The 19,156-nt window shown below is 38.9% G+C and overlaps 1 protein-coding gene and 1 long non-coding RNA gene across 2 annotated transcripts in view; one reads left to right on the forward strand and one right to left on the reverse strand.

Moving 5' to 3' along the window:
- Positions 1-5,456, reverse strand: part of LOC109491342 — a 37,749-nt gene extending 32,293 nt beyond the window's left edge. The window contains exons 1-3 of the long non-coding RNA XR_002144693.1: positions 5,439-5,456; positions 2,786-2,855; positions 2,270-2,402 (exon numbers count right to left, since the gene is read on the reverse strand). This is a non-coding gene — a long non-coding RNA (uncharacterized LOC109491342). The remainder of the gene's footprint in view (positions 1-2,269; positions 2,403-2,785; positions 2,856-5,438) is intronic.
- THSD7B (thrombospondin type 1 domain containing 7B) overlaps positions 1-19,156 on the forward strand; it is an 848,738-nt gene that overhangs the window by 703,591 nt on the left and 125,991 nt on the right.

Consider the following 19,156-nt stretch of genomic DNA (forward strand, 5'->3'; position numbering starts at 1 on the left):
GAATCACTCAAGTAATTTGCATTTAATTCAGTATATCTTTAAGAAAATTGCCTATGATTTACTCCTCTAATTGTGGGTTAACAAGGAAATTAACGTCTCTAAAGCCACAGAAGAGCAGGGGAGAGTTAAATTCAGGGCCTACATGTGAGGGTAGTTACAGTAATCTAAGCAGAGCTCTCCCTCAATAGAGAATGTTGAGCTTCTCCTGAATGCAACTGGGAAGTGCTTTTGCGGCTGTGGTCTGGCTAATGAATTGAGTAATTTAAACAGGAAAGGATTAAATGGGCACTGATGATCAATGCACAAGCTAAAAGTGTTGATTTGTCGGCTCTCAGTGCTTATCCTAAGCCTAAATGCAAGAAATTCATAAACCAGTAAATGGTGCATGGTGAAACGTTTTAGCATAATCTGAAAATATATTAGATGATAAAACCCATGATGATGAAGTCAGGTTCTATGCATTAAGGCTAGGATCCTTGTGTTTATTATTCTTCCAACATTAACATTCTTTCATCGTAATGATTTTGCGCTTTAGTAGGTCTCACTTAGTAAGTCAGACCAGGAGATCACTATACAACATAAAGCCTTAAATATAGGTAGGCAGATACATATGTACGTACGTGTATATATGTGTTTGTGTTCTGTGTCCACATATATTGTGAGAGATGGAGAAATAGAAGAAACAACTCTGATATTTGAAAGAGAGAGCGCATTGATTCTGTTAATGAAACCTCGAGGGCAAAATGAATACAATCTAGGTCCTTGCTAAACCGACTCTTGGCCCTAAATAATTGCTTCCAAATCAACTACCTTACCTGTGTAAGACTAAAATGTGGTAGGGACACCTGGGTGGCTCAGTCGGTTAAGTGTCTGCCTTCAGCTCTGGTCTTTATCCGGGGGTCCTTGCTCAGCAGGGAGACTGCTTCTCCCTCTGCCTGCTGCTCCCCCTGCTTGTGCTTGCTCACTCTCTCTCTTTCTCTCTCTGACAAATAAATAAAAATATTTTTTTCAAAAAGACTAAAATGTGATAAAACTAGCTGACTCTGGGGAAGTAAAATTTTCATCATGGCTGCAATAAATATTAGCTGGGTAAATTTAAATGAATTGGGATTTTTACACCTTGGAACAGTCCCCACTTTGATTAATCCAGTGCTGATACAACTTGTCCTCATATTGCCCTTACTTAGAAGACCACTTCTACTCAATCTCAGCTTTCCATAATATCTCTGACTCTATGGGTCATGGTTTATGATGTTTATTTTCAGGCTGATGAATTTATATTCTTCGGGTATTGCAGAAAGTCATGCAAAGTGTGTATGTTCATAGAACATAATGTAATTGGAAAAAATCCTTGCCTTGTGTAATTTTTGGAGAATGATAGTCATTATTGTATATTATACATATTATATAATAGCCTAGACACAGTAAGAAAATTTCCAAAGAAGCAGGAGGGAAAAATGGATATTTTTAAGCAAAATCTTCATTGTATCATTGCTACTTGCAGAGTATCATGCATCCAAAGAGAACACATAATCTGTAAGCCTACCATTGGTACAACCCTGGGACACTTTTTTTTTTAACTCATCAAATCAACTTCATTGAGATTTAATTCATATACAATAAAATGCATTCCTAAGTGTACTGTACAGTTCAATGAATCATGNGTATCATGCATCCAAAGAGAACACATAATCTGTAAGCCTACCATTGGTACAACCCTGGGACACTTTTTTTTTAACTCATCAAATCAACTTCATTGATATTTAATTCATATACAATAAAATGCATTCCTAAGTGTACTGTACAGTTCAATGAATCATTGCAAATGTACACACTTGTATAACTACCACTCTAGTTGAAGTAATATTCCCCATCTAAAGCTTGTCACCATATGCAGTATTAATAAGCATGCTATGTGTTGGGGGACAGAGACATGTGGAAGTGTTTTGAAATTCTACATTTCTGTATATGTAGATACTGTAGTTATATAATCTTATGTTTATGCCTTTCTCAGGAGAAGAATATTAAGCAATGCAGCTGGAGAGCAGTAAAAATAGCACTGGGCTTGTTACAAAAACAGACCTTTCAACTTCCATATTACTAATTTCTTAATGTATGGTTTTCATTCAAGTTACATAACCTCTATGAACCCTGGTTCCCTCCCCTATTAAATGGGGATAATACCCACTCAGAGTGTAGAAAAGAGAAATCAGATCCCATAGAAGATTCACCCAGTCAGTGATTGTCCCCTTTATGATATTAAACATACCTTATCTTCAAACTACCTTTACTTTGAAGACCTCTTCTGGTCAGTCTCAGTCCTGTGCAGGATCTCTAACTCCCTGGGTCATGGCTTATAATGTTTCTTTTCAGGGTGATGAATTTATAACATTCTTAGAGTACTACAGAAATACATGCAAAATATATGTCCATACATGGAATACAGTGTAATAGAAAAAATATTTTGTGTGTATTTTTTAGATGATAATAGTCATCATAACATCTATCTAATTTAAGGCCCACCTCTTCTTCCTCAACTCCTACTGCTCTGCTGAGATATCAGCTTCCCATCTAATCCATGAGGCTATTTTTCTTTATGAACTTGCTCGAAATAACAGCAGCAATTCTAACACCTGTCCTTTCACTAAGGAGACTTAGTACAATCTTTACCTAAAATAGTTTTTGATATAATACAAATATGATTGAGTGAAACAAGTATTGGATCCCCACCACAGATTTGGAAAAGTGCCCCTCCCCCTTTTTTTTGTCTTTTCTATGTACTCACCTGGGGTCCAACATTTGTCTGATAATCGGTCTTGGATCATAACTTCAGGAAGGGATATCTGAGACTGCCTCTGGGAAGGAAAGATAAATATCTATATCCATGTCATTGCAACTCAGGCAGTTTCTTTGTGTCAGTTTTGTAGCTTTTGTGGATCTGTAAATCTGCCACTTGAAATGGTATAGGTTGTGGGTCAATCCAAGTTCAAAAGGCAGACTCTCAGATAGGATTAAGGGTGTTAGCAATGTACTGGAGTCATGCGTACAGGAGAAAACACAATAGTTTTGGTAGAGCCATTGGACCATAGGGCAGGTCTGACTCTGAGTGAAGGAGAGAGGGAGGGAAGGATGGTTGGTGCAAACATCTTAGAATGCAAGTCTAAGGGAAATTGAGCAAGGTCATCAGAGTCCTTGAGTCATGTTTGGGGTCCCCAGTTTCCCAAGAACCTGCCTGCATAATGTTCCTGCTGCAATTAGTCGCAAGCCAGGAGCAGCTGCTGGGATGCCTGGCCTCAGCACAAACCCACTGCAGGATTTCAGAGTTCAGCAGTTTGTGGTCCTGAGAGATTATGCTCATGACCACCAGAAGTGGTCCTTTTCAATGAGCATACAGGCCATTTAGGGTTTTTTGTTAAAATGCAGATTATGATTCAGTGTCTTGCAAGGAACCTGAGATTCCACAGCTCTGATGTGCTCCCAGGAGCTGCTTTTGCCGCTGGTCCAAGCACTGCACACGGGATTGCCGTGGTGGAGAGTACACCCAGTTATTGATCAATCTGTGTTTGGGATTCTATTACTCCTCCACTTGTAATCAAAGAAACCCAGTTCCATAGGACTTGTGTCCCAGACCAATTCATAGGTCATTGTCCACTCTTTGGATGCTTGCTCTGTGTCACATCATCATCCCTGGACCAATAATCTGTGACCAGCCATCTGGGATAATGTACACAGAGTTATAACCTTGTGTGATAAATACTACATTTTAAAATATTGTTTATTAATAGAAAATCGGAAGTATAGTAAGGCAAATAGATCAGAAGATAATTGTCATTGAAAAAGTAGTTTGTTACTCATCAATCCCTAGAGGAGGGGCACACCATGCAGGGCCACACTGGAAAGCACCAGGGTTGGTGTGAGGCTGTGGGAAACTGGGGAACTACTGTGGCAACAGCCTTTATTGTGCTTTTCACAGGAAGGAATGGGTAAGGCAGGCTAAGCAGGTCTAGGATTGGCTAGTTTGAATCATTTCAGTGGGCTCTGGGGGCATCGGGACTGTCTATAGTTTGGTACCAGGTCTGGGGTGATCAAGGCAGATGTATAATGGCCGGAAGTGTGAGAGCCTCATAAAGGAGTCATTTGGGATGTGGGCTCTGGATTGACTGGTTTGTATTTGAAAAGCACAGCTCTGGGAGGAAGATTCCCCCCAAGGAGTGCTTTAGTTAGTTGATGAAGGCAAGAGACCATGGCAAGGTCACTCAGATGTATTATCAGGAGATACATATCAAATGTCAAAGTATCAAACTTACAGATGCTAGAACCATGGTTAATACAGTCAGCGGCTTTGTTTCAGGAATGCCTTATAAGTACAAAAAGCCCTTAGATGTCTCTTTATCATAAGCATTACTGGTTACATCTGAGGGTGGTTTGCTCTAGAGATCAGTTATGCCTGCAGGAAAACCATTTTCTAGTAAAGAATAGGCATTTTCTTATTTCCTCTTAATTTCTTCAATATTTCTGGATAAAAACTTATTCAAGTCCTTATTTTTAAACTAATATCAACCAGCCTTTTATTTCTCTAAGAAGAATGAACCTACCTGCCTTTGACTATCCATACTTCTGACTCTCAGACGTTGCTTTGTAGAGAGCAAAGGGGATGTGGAAAGTCTTAGAGAAATACTAAGGAGGGAGGTTCAGGAAAAGTCCACAAATAGCTTATCCATTGGCATTTACCACACAAAACACTTCAGAGAGTGGGCATCGTTCACTCTCTTGTACAGTGTTCTTTAAAATTTTATGATGGCCTCATGATAAAAACTTGATTCTGTGGTAAGAGACTTTAAGCCTTTGTTGTGTGGGAATGTCCTGGAAGCTACTGCAAGACTGCCTGTCTCCTGGGCTCAGGAGGCAGCTGATAGTAAAAAATCTCTGAGTCAGAAAGGAGTCCTGTGCGGCAAATGGAAAGAAAAGTGAATTGACAACCTTAAACTCAGCAGACGCTCTCCTCTCCAGAGGCTTGCAAGAAATAATCACATAATTGGTGTTTTCTAAAGAAAGTCGTGTTTACTTCAGTATAACAATATAAGCTCAGCTGGCGGACCTGAGGTACTTGAAGATACTTGGGAAGGTGGCATGGTACCTAATTATATCCTTGAAAGGAAAATAGATAATCCCTCCAGGAATAGAGTATTATTATTCATCCCAAATCTGACCTGTTTGTCAACCATTTTACAATGTCAGCTAGCAACAGGAGGGAAATTACAAATGGGTTTCACTTCCATGCCAGAGAGTAACAATCCTACCTTTAGGCTTCTTTTTAAACCCCTGAAAATAGAGCCACCTCAAAGTCTAAGAATAAAGTCTAAGAATTGCCGACCCTGGGGGAGGTCAAACTGCAATCATGCATTATGGGTTTGGGATTTCCAGATTATAAATCATACCAGAAAGTCTACTGTTTTTCCCCATCAGCGACAAATTCCTGTGACTTCGGAGTTTGGCGATTTGGAAATTCTGGAATGAGGTTTGTTGAGTCAGAGGTGCTCAGTGAGAACTGTTCTGTTACTAGCTAGCTCTGCCTCCAGAGGCAGGTGGCTTTAAACTCCATGAAATCCCCACTTCCTCCCTTTGACTTTAGTGAGAGCCTGAAATAGGTAATAAATGAGAATAGAGCTCACTGAAAAGTTATCATTTCCCTTCAAATAGGAGCCTAATTTCAAATCTTGAGTTGTTACTATATTCAAATCATTTTCTTTCCTCCCTCTCTGCTTTCCTTTTTTTTTCCCTGCCCTTTTCAAAAAAGTTATGTTAGATAAAATAGATTTTCTAGAAAGTTGGTTTAGGCTAAAAGCATTACCCCCATCAATAAATTTCCTGCAGACATAGGCTTTAATTAACATAGAGTAGTGACTAAGAATAGGAATCTGGAGCCAGGCTCCCTGGATTTAATCCTGTTCCCACTGAATGGCTGTGTAAACGTGGGCAGGTGACTTAACCTTCCTGCATATCAGTTTCCTCATCTCTAAAATGGGGAAAAAGGGGGTGCCTGGGTGGCTCTGTTGGTTAAGTGGCCAATTCTTGATTTCAGCTCAGCTCATGATCTCAGGGTCCTGGGATGGAGCCCTGCATTTGGCTCTGCACTCAGCAGGGAGTCTGCTTCAGGATTCTCTCTTCCTCTGCCCCTCCCCCCACCTGCTTGCTCACACACTCTCTAAAAATAAACACATCTTTAAAAAAAATTAAATGGGAGAAAGATCATAGCAGCTACCTCATAAGGTTGTTTTAATCATGAAATAGGTTAGTATTTGCTAAACAATTAAAATAGTAACTGGCGGGGCGCCTGGGTGGCACAGCAGTTGAGCGTCTGCCTTCGGCTCAGGGCATGATCCCGGAGTTATGGGATCGAGCCCCACATCAGGCTCCTCAGCTAAGAGCCTGCTTCTTCCTCTCCCACTCCTCCTGCTTGTGTTCCCTCTCTCGCTGGCTGTCTCTATCTCTGTCGAATAAATAAATAAAATCTTTATTGTATGCCAGTTACTATTTTTTTTAATCACTGTATTTGCTAAATAGTAGTAAGATACCCTAAAGTGTTGTTTGAATACAGACAAGTTGAACCAAAGTTAGATTTCGCTTGTTCGAAGAAACCATTTTTAAACTGAATTCATTAAACTGAATTTATGTGTATAAGTGTAGTCTCAGTACTACCACTGGTCCTGTGCATGGTGCTCCTGTCCCCTCTCAAAGGATTTTCAGTTTTGGAATTCCCCCCCGATAGAAAATATTGTGTGCCTAAAATCATCAAGGATTAGCAGTGCCATCTAGGAGGGGTCCTGAGCCAGACCTAGACCTATATAGGGTGTGTCTTGTTTTCTACCTCAGGAAGATCTATTTTATGCAAGTTAACTAAGAAAGTCCCATGGATCACCACTGTCTTGGGCACCGTGGCAGGTCCTCATTCCTGAGAGACAGGCTGGCAAGTGAATCATTCTCAATTACTGCAGCACTGTTTCTTTTCAGGATCATATGAGATCAGACTCCCAGGAGAGTACTTACATTGATTTTGGAGCACTCAAATTATTAGCTTCTATAGACAGGGACATTACTAAAAATAGTTGCCCAGGGCCCTGCAAACCCTGGGGCAGCACTATGGAGTCTAAGGTCATCTTCCTGTCTCTGTCTTTGTATGTTTTTTTTTCTTTCCTCTTTTATGTATTTTGTATAGCTTTAGTAACAAAAAAAATCAGCCATTCTAAGTTTACAGTGAAATGAGTTTTAGCTACTTCCAAAATCAAGTTTTAGAACACTTCTTTTGTCCCCCAGATGCCCCTTATGCTCCTTGCCATTATTCCTGCGGTTAGATGCTTTTGCTTTTGTAACTGTGATTTATTGTAACTATTATTTATTATTATTTTTATCATTAAATATGAAGTTCCTTTCTCTAGTAATATTTCTTAAAGTCTGTTTTGTCCGGAATTAATAAAGCAGTTCTAACGTCTATTTATTTTGTTGGTTTAACTTTTTCCATCCTTTTATTTTCAACCTATTTACATTTTTTAATTTTACAGTGTGTTTCCTGTACACATTATATAGTTGGAGTTTCTTTTTTATCCAGTCTGAAAATCTCTACTGTTGTGTTTCGTAAGGTAACATTTAATATAATCGATATGTGGTTGGATTTAGATACAGTATTTAGTTACTTGTTTTCTAGTTCTCTTTTTTTATTGCTCTTTTCTTTCCTCTTTTATGAATTATAATAGCCATCTTACCCTATTGACTTTTTAGATATATTCCTTTACTCTTTTTAAAGTTATTGCTCTAGGGGTTATAACATCATCTTTAATGTATTATAATCTAACACTGGCTTCTGATAAAATATAGAAACTTTGCACAGGTGTAGCTCCATGTCGCCCATCTGTTTTGCACCGTTGTCAAGTATATTCCATCTTCTGCCTTATAAACCCCCCAAAATAACATAATAAATTCCTCTTTACACAATTCTGAGTCTTAAAGAGGTTAAGAAAAAAAAAAGAAATGCTCTAGTCTGTGCACACGTGTGTGTGTGTGTGTGTGTGTGTGTGATTTGCCCCATATTTACCATTTCTAGTGCTTTTTATTTCTTCCAGGGCAGCTAAGTTATCATTTTGTGTTACTTTTCTTCCGTCTAAAGGACTTCTTTTAGTATGTTTTACGGTACAGTTCTCCTAGCAACAAATTCTTTCTGGTTTTCTTTATTTTGGAAAAGTCTTTATTTCACCTTAATTTTTGAAGAATAATTTTGCTGGATGCTGAATTCCTCATTGATTTTTTTTTTTTTTCTGTTAGCATTTTGAATGCCATTCCAATGCTCTGGGTTCCACCATTTCTGAAGAAGATTCTACCATTAATCTTATGGTTTTTCCTTTGTAGGTGATTTGTCATTTTTCTCTTGCTACTTTCAAGATTTCTATTTGTTATAATATTTTTTCTTACCCTTTCCCTCTCTTACCTTCTTCTGGAGCTTCAATTATATGAGTGTTGGAGTGCTTCGAATTGTATTGCAGATTTCTTGGGCTCTGTTCGTTTCCCTCAAACATTTGTCTCTTCTTTGAGTTGGATATTGATCTGTTCTCACATTTATTTATTTATTTATTTCCATATTTCCATATGTATGTAATTCTTTGAACATATCTTCCTCTAATTCTTTGTATATATTTTCCTTAAGTTTAAGAGGACATAGGATAGCTACTTTGAAGTCTTCATCAAATCCACTCCAGGTGAATTTCAATGGTCTGTTTTTTCCCTGTGCATCGATAACTTTCTTCTTTCTTTGCCTGTCAAGTCATTTCTTTAGTTTCCTTCAAATTCTTCTTAAAAGTTCATAAATACTTAAAATATAAGAACAGCAACTTTACCTGGTCACTGGAACTTTTAAAAGAGGGCATATCTCAGAGAGTGAATGAATGTCAGCAAAAGAGTATCAAAACTTTACCTATTGTCCTTTCCCTTCTGACATTAAAAGGCAGCTGAACAGATATAGACAGAGAGCCCATTCATGGGATTGGGAGCCTTGTCGTAGGACTTTGCGGGGGAGATGCTAAGAGGTAAAGATTCTCTGCTTCTGATATTATCTGATACCCTCAATAACCTAAAAACAGTGTGTATTATTTAATACTTGGTGGAAAAGCTCTAGGCTTGGAATTGGGATGCATTCTTATTTTCATTTTTCTCTCTGACTTGTTGGGTGACTTTGATAACACATTAGTTAATAGAGTGTGGCTTCTCTAAAGAAAAAGGAAATTGTGGATTAGTTAATTCTCTTAAAGTCTCATCCAACATTATTGCTCTGTTTCATCACAGATGATGATGATGATGGCATCTTCTATAGCTAATAGAATCTAATTGTTATTGAATGGTAACCATATGCCAGACACTAGGAGAAGTGCTCGACCTGTATAATCATCATCATCATCATTAGTATGTTGAAGCACCCCTTATTTAAGAGAGGAACAAATGAGCTATAAGTGAACTAGTGACTCTGTTTATGTAAGGGAAGCTGAATCCAGAACTGAAACTAATTCTCGATCTCCATTAAATGTGTAAAACAAAGATGCCTATAAATACTAGGTGTATTTAAGTCTGAAGACTCCTAAGTAGGTACTGTGGCAGCAAGAGCTCTTGTAAGAATAGTAAGGTCATCTATTGCTTGCTTTCCTCTTAGCCAGTCTGTTCATATACTATTTTGGTGCCAGATACTTTCATCTTCAGCATCTTTGTGGCATAGTATATGTACTAGAAAACCAATAAGCATGGCAATGCTTCATATTAAATTGCAGTTATATATTATTGCTTTCATAATGCTAGAGGGTGATGAAATTTCTACAGAATTACATTTGATAATTTAATATGCTGGATGAATCATGATTAGTGCTTAAAAATCATCAGCACTTAGACTTTCAACGCATCTCCAAATAGTTTGAAAATTATGTGTAGTGAAGTCTGTGGTCAGAGAGAAGTAAAATATTAGCCCCCCTCCCCATTACTAATCATTTGTTGGAGCGGGAGTGGGGCTGGAGTTAGGTCGTTGTTTCAGCATAACTGGCATGGGGCAAAGCTGCTATAGAGTCAGACACAGCCACTTGGGTGTCGCCTATGGGATGATGTGTAATTTGTATGAATTTCTAGATGAGAAGGAGGTGTTCCTGGGATCTCAGGACCCCATATTATGTAAATTTTACAGTTCTTGTTTAATACATATTCTATCCCAATTCATCAACACAGCATCATTCTTAACAAAAATAACAAAACATACTTGTTGCATGCTCACTCTGTACCAGCCACTGTGCCAGGAAAGAGTTGTGACAACTGAGGTCAGAGAGACCATCACTGTCATTGAGAAGCTTGTACTCTAATGAGTAGGGAGATTACACAATAAATAATTTATAGTGGGCCATGCAAAGTGCATCATAACCTTGTCTAAGGAAAAGCAGCCCAGAGGAAGGTACAACCATACTCATCCCATGCCTCTTTTCCTCCTTTCTGGACCTGTTCCTTTGGCCATTAATTCGTCTCTCACTGGCAGAGCTGTGCTGATAGAGGAATAGAGCTGTTAGTGTCTCAGCCCGGTTTGTTTTCTGTGATCAGAGCATGGTTGGAGGAGGTGGAGATGCCAGCTGGCAAGGCTGTTTCTAGTAGATCAGGGACAGTAGAGGGGCTGCTGGCATCTGACTGGCTTTTGAGATTTCTCTGACCATCTGGCTCCCCACAGAGCAGGAGTGCTCCTAGCATATGGTCACTGTGTCACACAATGGGGCATTAGAACGCCTGTCAATTGTAGGATGTCCACATAGCAGGGCCAGGCTCTGCTGGCATGTGTCCCCAAGCTGTGGAGTTACCTCACCTCATGTTCTGTGTTCTGTTCAAGCACAAGACACTCAGTGCTCCAGTCTCTCTCTGATTGTCATGAAGCACAGTCCCACACATCCTGGGTGGCCCTGCACTTTGACCCTTCTTGGTCAGTAACCCCCATGGATACCCTGTATAAGCAGCATTTAGGCCTTAGACACCTAATCTTAATTCCTAGTTTTATACTTGTTTCTTTCACAACATGAGTAAGTCAGGTAATGTGTCTCAATCTGTTCATCTCAAAAATAGAATGATAAAAACCCAGAAACTCCTCAGAGCTGTAGCTGCCTTGCAAGCATCATTTTCTTCTGTGTTTAGCATATTTCTTGATGCATAGGAAGTGCTTGATAGATGTTTGTTGAATGAATTGCTGGTGAGGGAAAGGAAGTGATTCTGAGAGGCTTTTTTTTTTTTTTTTAATGTAGAGGGAAGAATAAGGTTGGGGCAACTGTGATATTCCTTAGCAGATAGAAAACCTTGGTTGCAACTCCTTTTGCTGCAAGCTTTCCACTGCTTTGTATTACTTCATTGACATTGTTATAAACCAAGCTTCATAGAAGCCAAGTTTTGTAGCAAACCTATCTGCTACATGAATGAGAGCAAAGGAGAATATGATTAGAAGTCTCTCGCTAGAGCAGAACAGAGCACTCAGAATTATAGATTACGACACAGTATATGCTTGCTCCAGATAGATCATTTCTGCGTTTAAGAGTCTGCCAATTACTACCATTTGTGTGGGGTGATTGCATCCAAACTAGTTGTTTATCTGTCTGATGGAAAGGATTGCACCTCATTCATCTTTAAATATCCCTAACACATGGTGGAGGCTTTTCCAGGTAGTAGCTACTAACAGAAATGTGTATTTTGAATGAATATTCTGGAGAATTAATGTTTGACATCATAAACGCCACAACCTAAAAATGCTGCAAGGAGTGATATACTTTCCTTAGACCAATGTGGTATGTATAGAAATGGACTATGCATCTATTCAGGAATGTGGTTACAGGTTGCAGTTGTTATTTTATTAATAGTCCCTTCTATCACTAATTCAAAGTTCACTTATGGTCACATCAATTTTAGTTGTCGATACTGTCTTCAAATATTTTGTGTGTCCTGATACATCTCCATAAGATTATCATATTTTTCTGGGCCAGGAAGCTCTGTTTCTTCTCACATTGAGAGTTTCCCATAATGTCTTTTTTTTTTCAAATAATAAAAGTATTTTTATTTTTTATTTTTTATAATATTTTTTATTATGTTAGTCACCATACAATACATCCCTAGTTTTTGATGTAAAGTTTCATGATTCATCACTTGCGTATAACACCCAGTGCACCGTGCAATACGTGCCCTCCTTAATACCCATAATGTCTTGAATCATGGGCTTTTAAAGGTAGAAAGAAGCATAAGAATTATTGAATCCACTCCCACATTTTTTCTGAGCCATTGACAGTTACTTTTGTGTATTGTACTCACACAAAATAGGAAGGGTACTAGCCAAATTGATATGATAATTACTTTTATTTTCAAACAATGCTCTGGTAAGTTTCCCATCTCTGAAAATTTCTAAGAACGATTGGAGATACTTGGTACATGGAAGACACGGTTGCCTGTCTCATAGCTATTCTTCCGGAATTCCATTCCTTTTTTCATGTTCATAGAACCCAAATGTGTGTAGTTATACATCCAACCACACTGAGTTCATAAAGATGAGTCGAAGCCAGTCATGGTTAATCCATTATGCTTTTTTAGTGAGTCTCTGCCCTAGTTCTTGCAAATCCTACTTATAGATCTCTAGGGCGCGTTCTTTGTAAGCTCAAGGGTGGTGCTCCGGCAACACCATTTTTTTAAAGGTTTATTATAGGATTGTAAAGGTGAAGCCATGATTGAAAAACACTGCTCTACCATATTCTGGACAAGTGAGTTCTCAACACTTCTTATTTAAAAAATACATTAGAGGGGTTTAATTTTGTGTCAAGGTGGTAGTTTATGGATTTTTTCCCCCATTAAATAGTCGACTAATCAATTTCTGGATTTAATCCAATTCTGTTTACAGTCTACTAAGTGAAACTACGTGTGTTTACTGCATCGAAACCCAAACAATACAACAACACAGAGTCCTACTGCTTTGAGTTTCTGTAGCCTGTCAAAACGTCAAAACATCTGGCATCCAAACCTCATTCTAAAAGAACGCCTTGAGATACTAATAGGATATTCAGTAAACCACTGGAAAATCCCAACCCAGCTTGGGGAGGCTTTGCATTTAGCCTAAGAGACATTTTCCAACCCATGAAGAAGTCCCTGGTGTGGAGCTGCTTCGTCGCCATCCCTGCCACGGGCCACTAGAAATTGCTGCTTGGCTGGCAGAGCGTGGGCACCACGCTTGTTAGAGCTCATTGTTCATTTTTCTTTCTTTCCTGCTCACTGCTATTTTTGGGCCCAAGCTAGTTTGGAGTGCAAGGTGCCTCCTCACTTTCCTACCCAGTCCAGAACAGAAACCTCTACAATGTTAATAGGTACCAGCTGCAATCTTGTTTCTATTTGTTAAGCCCGTGTTCTAAAATCAACTGCCCTGTACTCAGTGTTAAGTAAAAAACAATCCCAACTCTCAAAGAGTCTAGATTCTGTTTTGTAAGTATTGAGTATGCAGAAAACAAATGTTTATCGAGTCAGGAAATTGATGTGCCTGTGATCTGAGGTCAGCTCCCAGTTTTAGGTCATTCCTGCTTGGGGGAGCCTATCCTCTTCGGACTGACATTCCATGGATATGCACCTGTCCAGCTCACCAACTGGTCCTCCCTCAGATTGTTTGGTGACTTTTCTGATTGGTGAATAGTAGCCTTAAAGGAAAACTGTTAGTGTACCCACAACACTTCCGGCACCAAATGTGTGTGGGTGCTTTCCCCACACCAACCAATTCTCCCACTCTCTGGACACCAACTGGACATCATAGAATTTAATTCCATTCTGACACTACTGAGAATTAGTGTCAAATCCCATAGATTTAAGGGTTCAACCCCGTAAGATTCTCATTCAGATGCCAGTCATACATATTGAGTCCCCAGGGTACCCACACTCCTATCTGACTTGGCTATAAAGTTGAGGGTTCCCACAACCCCCCTCAGATCTGATAATTTGCTAAAACAGCTCACAAAATTCAAGAAAACATTTACTTATGTTTACTGATTTAGTAGAGAGGATATTCCTATATCTTCTGGAGGACCAGAGCTAGAGGGTAAGAATGCAGATGAAGAGCTAGGTAGGGTCGGGGCCTGAAGGATCCCATACACAGGAGTTCTGTTGCCTGGAGTTAGGATGTGCCACCCTCCAGCACGTGGATGTGTTCACCAACCCAGAAGTTCTCCAAGCCCTATTGTTCAGGGTTTATGGAGGTTCCATTACATTGTCACGGTTGATTAAATCGTTGGTCATTGGTGACTAACTTAGTCTTCAGCCCCTCTCCCTTTCGTGGAGGTCAGAGCTTGGGACTGAAAGGTACTAGCTTCTGATCATGGTTATCCAGTAGCCAATCAGTAGTTACCTCATTAGAACAATAGATGCTCCTCTTACCTAGGAAGCTTAAGGGATTTAGTAGCTTTGTGTCAGGAACCAGGGGCAAGACCAAATATCTGTTTTGTATTATGTCACACAGCCGTACAGGTTGTTAAATACTTTGCAAGTTATCACTGCCCTAGAACATGTGTGCATGTGGCTTCTAGACAGCATTGTTGAGTGTTCAGCTGCTCACTGTCTTTTGCATGTGTGCCAACAACTGGGCTTGAAGACTTCATGCTGAGTGCTCTGTGGGATTGCTGTTGGTTTGTCTTTGTTGTTATTTTCCCCATATGCTTTGCACATCCTTGCCACTTGGTATGAAATATGTATTTGTTGTTTTGTTAGGAAGTTCAAAGTACCCAGAATAGTGGGACCACTCCAGAATGTTCCATTCACATAAGCAATATACTTAACATGAACTGCTAAGGAGAAAATAGAAGACCCATATCATATATAATTTCTGTCACTCTCTCCCCCTGACTCCAGACATCCCAGTTTATTCTAACCCTAACAACACTAAAGAGAACCACCGCCCCAGGTGATAACTGAGGCAGAGGCTTCCACCTCCTTGGACACAGCTAATGCATTCTCACTTAGGCAGGCAACCTATCAGCATGTCTTGGGGACGTCAATTTAATTAGGCAAGCCGTTTCCCAGAAGTAGTTACATCTACCTACTTATCTATTTCCCACCAAGTACAATTCTTCTCTCTCCTCTAGAAACTCTTAACTGCCACTCAGGAATAAATTTTAAGATATGCTGTCATTATGCAGCTTAAGTAGTGTTTCACATTTGTAATTTGTTGTGTGGATCCATGTGGACCACATTGGGCCACCATACTAGTGCAATTTAATTTGTTTAAATGTCATTAATACCAAGATTTCATAATGTGCCATGCTTACAAAGGGAAATGTTGCAGTCAGAAAATGTAGCAACTAATGAGAAGAAAAGCTGGAGAGCAAAGAGCTGCCCATGAGTTCACACATTTATAAGTATCGAATGAGTAAAAGGGGGCTGGATAAGTAAGTGTCTGTGTGCCCAAATTACTCCCTCTGTTCCTAGCTCTTAATATAGTCATACATCCCTATTTTGGAGTCACAGCAAAGCCAGCTTCTTCTAGCCTCTGTCATAGTTGGTGGCCAGCCAGCTTCTCTCCTCCTTAGCCTGTAAACACCTCTTCTCAGGTGTCTGGGTCTTGTCTCCCTGTGCTGGCTCTGCAGCTCCAGATATTTGTGCCCAGCCAGCTCCTTCCAACTCAGCAGCCATTTGGTCTGTGTTCTCTGCCTCATTTTTCCCTCTTCTGCCCAGTTTCAGTACATGTACTGCCTGGAGGTGGGGGGGATAGAACCATGTCCCCTACAAGCCTCCACCTTGCGGGAATAAAATACCTGGCTACTGAGTATGTTCCCTTTCTGAACTTTCATCTGGGAGGATAGAATAGAATCAACTCTTTAAAAAAATAAAATATTTTGTTACCACTTATAACATGTTCATTGAACCAACAATTATTATTAGTAAGACAGTATGCTAGAGGTTGAAAATTCAGGGCTATGAGCTTACTGAGCTTTTGGTTTATGTAGGAGAGAACTGATTTTTTTTTTTTTTAGTTTAACTATTTTTAATTTGTGTAATTAATTTTATTAATACTTAATAATTGTATCACACTGTGATAAATGTTTTGAATAAGGGGCTATCAGAGCATAGAGAAGAAGTGTCTTAGAGACTTCAGCTGTGGTTTGAAGGATTAGCAGGTTGAAAACTAACACATATACTCCAAGTGTGTGTGTGTGTGTGTGTATGTATGAAGAGGAAAACTCTCAGGAATTTTGTACTGCTTCTCCAATCTGAAACAAACCACCAAAGAGATGGATCAATAAATTCTTCCAATTTTTTTTAGAGAAGTGAATGATTTTTGAAAGGGAATAAAAAGATATGAATTGCTGGAATGAAGTATTGATTAAAAGGTTAAAAGAATCCATGTATTTTGAAGAATGAGTGTGGCTGTATGTGCACACAAACTAATTTCAAGGCTTTTTTTTTTTTTTAAATGTTTGACTTCAATGGAGCAGTGTTATTTTGAAAACAAAATGACAGGATTCACTTGTTTACAGAATAATCTTATTTGAATGGATTCAATTCTTAGCCAAATAGTTTTGCAGAAATCAGTGTGTGTGTGCATGCATGTGTGTGTGTGTGTAGAAACCATATCAAAACATATTTCTTGTTAGAGTAAAATTCCATTTATTTTGACAGCGTGTTATCCTAAAGTAATCAAGAAATTTAGAGAACTATTTTCTAATTCTTCAGTGAGATTAATTGATCTATGATAATAGTTTAAAGTCACAGTCAGTTAGTCATCTTGTTCCTTTCTTTAGCTGAAGGTGGTGGATATTTGCTAATGTTGCTGCCCCAAGTTGAAGCCCCCTTTTTTGGTACCATTAATCTGATTTTTCTTTGAGGAACATTTTCCCTCCCACTCATAGTGTGTGGTGTTGAGTCTAAGTTGAATCCAAGGGTAAATAATAGGCTCCTACCTGGAGAGTCAGAGGATTGAGTACCCCTGGAATATAGCAGTTGACTCAGGGATGAACTTGTGACCCAATAAGAATTTCAGCATCTTTCACAGAGATTGCTGGGGGCAAAAATGTGCTCTTTTCCATTATCCTTGAACTTTGGAGGATATGAAGCTAGTGTTCTGGAGGAAGCCATCTTGCCAGGACCAGTAGAACTGCACATGGAGGTAACAAAGAGAAAGCAGTTAGGAGATGGGAAGGAGACACTGGTTTCTAGAGTCATTTCTGGTTCCCTAATTCAAGTGATGCCTGGAGTTGACCATGGACTTTTGAGCTATAAGAATTAATAAATTCTCAGTTTCTTTAAATCATTTGTCCTTGGTTTGTTGCCATTTGCAATAGGAATAATCCTAGTACAAGATAATTTGATATCTATATTTTCAACCTCCCGTAATGTAAATTTACGTTCAACTTTATTAAGCACAAAATTGATGACTTGTATTGCATACTTTGGCCATGACTGCAATTTTTTGGCAAGGCAACGTGGTGTAGGAAAAGGAATCAGACTTAGATTTTATCTTTAAAAATTTTTTTGAGTATGTGCACAATGTTACATTAGTTTCATGTGTACAACATAGTAATTCAACAAGTTTACATGTTACCCAGTGCTCACAGGTGTAGCTGCCATCTGTCACCATACAACAGCATAACAATATCATTGACTGTATTCCCTGTGCTATACCTTTCATCCCTGTGACTTACTCATTCCATAACCCGAAGCCTGTATCTCTCACTACCCTTCACCCATTTTGCCTACTCCCCTCACCCCCTTCCCTTTGGCAACTACCAGTTTGTTCTCTGTAATTATAGGTCAGATTCTGCTTTTTGTTTGTTCTTTCATGTATTTTATTTTTAGATTGCACATATAAGTGAAATCATAAGGTATTTGTCTTTCCCAGTCTTATTTCACTTAGTATAATACCCTCCAGCTCCTATCACATGTGAATTGTGTAATACTATCTCATTTCAACTCTCTGAGCCCTTGTTTCCTCATCTGTCAGAGATAGTAATAAATACCTCATTGGGTTTTTATGAGGCTTAAGTGGGATAATATGCTGTGTAATAAGAGAAGAGTGATACATGTTAAAATATTATAAATCAAAAGATAAAATCATTCAGGTACAATCTTAGGCAAGAATAGGAGCAAATAAATAAAGCTGTTTATAACTATCATTATTAAAATTAAAATCATAATTAAAATTAAAATTGACCCCCCCCTTGCCTAATGTAGTGCCAAAGCTTCCTAGCGGCAGATAATTAAACTCCCCAGTTTAATTCAGCCCCCACACAGCCTACTTAATAACCCCCTTAGGTTTCCCATTGCATACACATGGCATTTCTCAAAACTTCATCTGAGGATAACCTGCATTGCAATCACTAGAGTTGTTACAAATGCATATTCCTGCACTTCACCATAGACCTCCTTCCACAGACTCCTTAGGAGCTCCTAAAGTACACCTCAGAGTTCGAGATCAACTGGTCCATAGGGTAAGACACAGGAAGCACTTGACTGACTAGCACTTTCCAGACTTAACCTTTCTACCATTTAGTTCTTCCTCCATCCTTTACATTCCAGCCACTCCAAAAGTTCTTGGCATTCCCTGAGCATATAATTACCTGTAGTCATTAAATTTTCATACAGGATGTATGCTGTAATTATTTTCACATGCAAAATCTTTTAATTTTTTTTAGCAAATTCCTAATTATCGCTAATGATGGAGGTTAAAAGAAATCTTCTGGGATTCTCCCACTTTCACAGAAATAGTCCTTTTCCTTTCTAAGACACTTTTCACTTCTATGAAGTATTCATTTTTATGTGATGGTCAGCTGTTTCCCCTCCCTCACTTCTTCCCCTGGAATATCAGCAATCTAGATATTATTTAATGAGGTCCTCTGTAGATGTTTGTTTAATGAATGAATGAGTGAAAGGAAGAATGAATGATTCATTGTGACATGCATTAGAATTACAATGACCTACAGGCAAAATGGGGGTTTTTGATGCAATATAGGAGTTAGCTCTTTTACCTAAAATTTATTTAACAACATAAGGCTTGCATGTGCTAAAGGGACTAATGATTGTCTGAAGGATAAAGCCTGAATCATTTCATTGTGCTTTGGGAGGCCTCACGAAGTTGACTAAGAGTTGAGCCTTG

The sequence above is a fragment of the Ailuropoda melanoleuca genome, chromosome 2, assembly GCF_002007445.2.
Source record: "Ailuropoda melanoleuca isolate Jingjing chromosome 2, ASM200744v2, whole genome shotgun sequence".
NCBI lineage: Eukaryota > Metazoa > Chordata > Mammalia > Carnivora > Ursidae > Ailuropoda > Ailuropoda melanoleuca.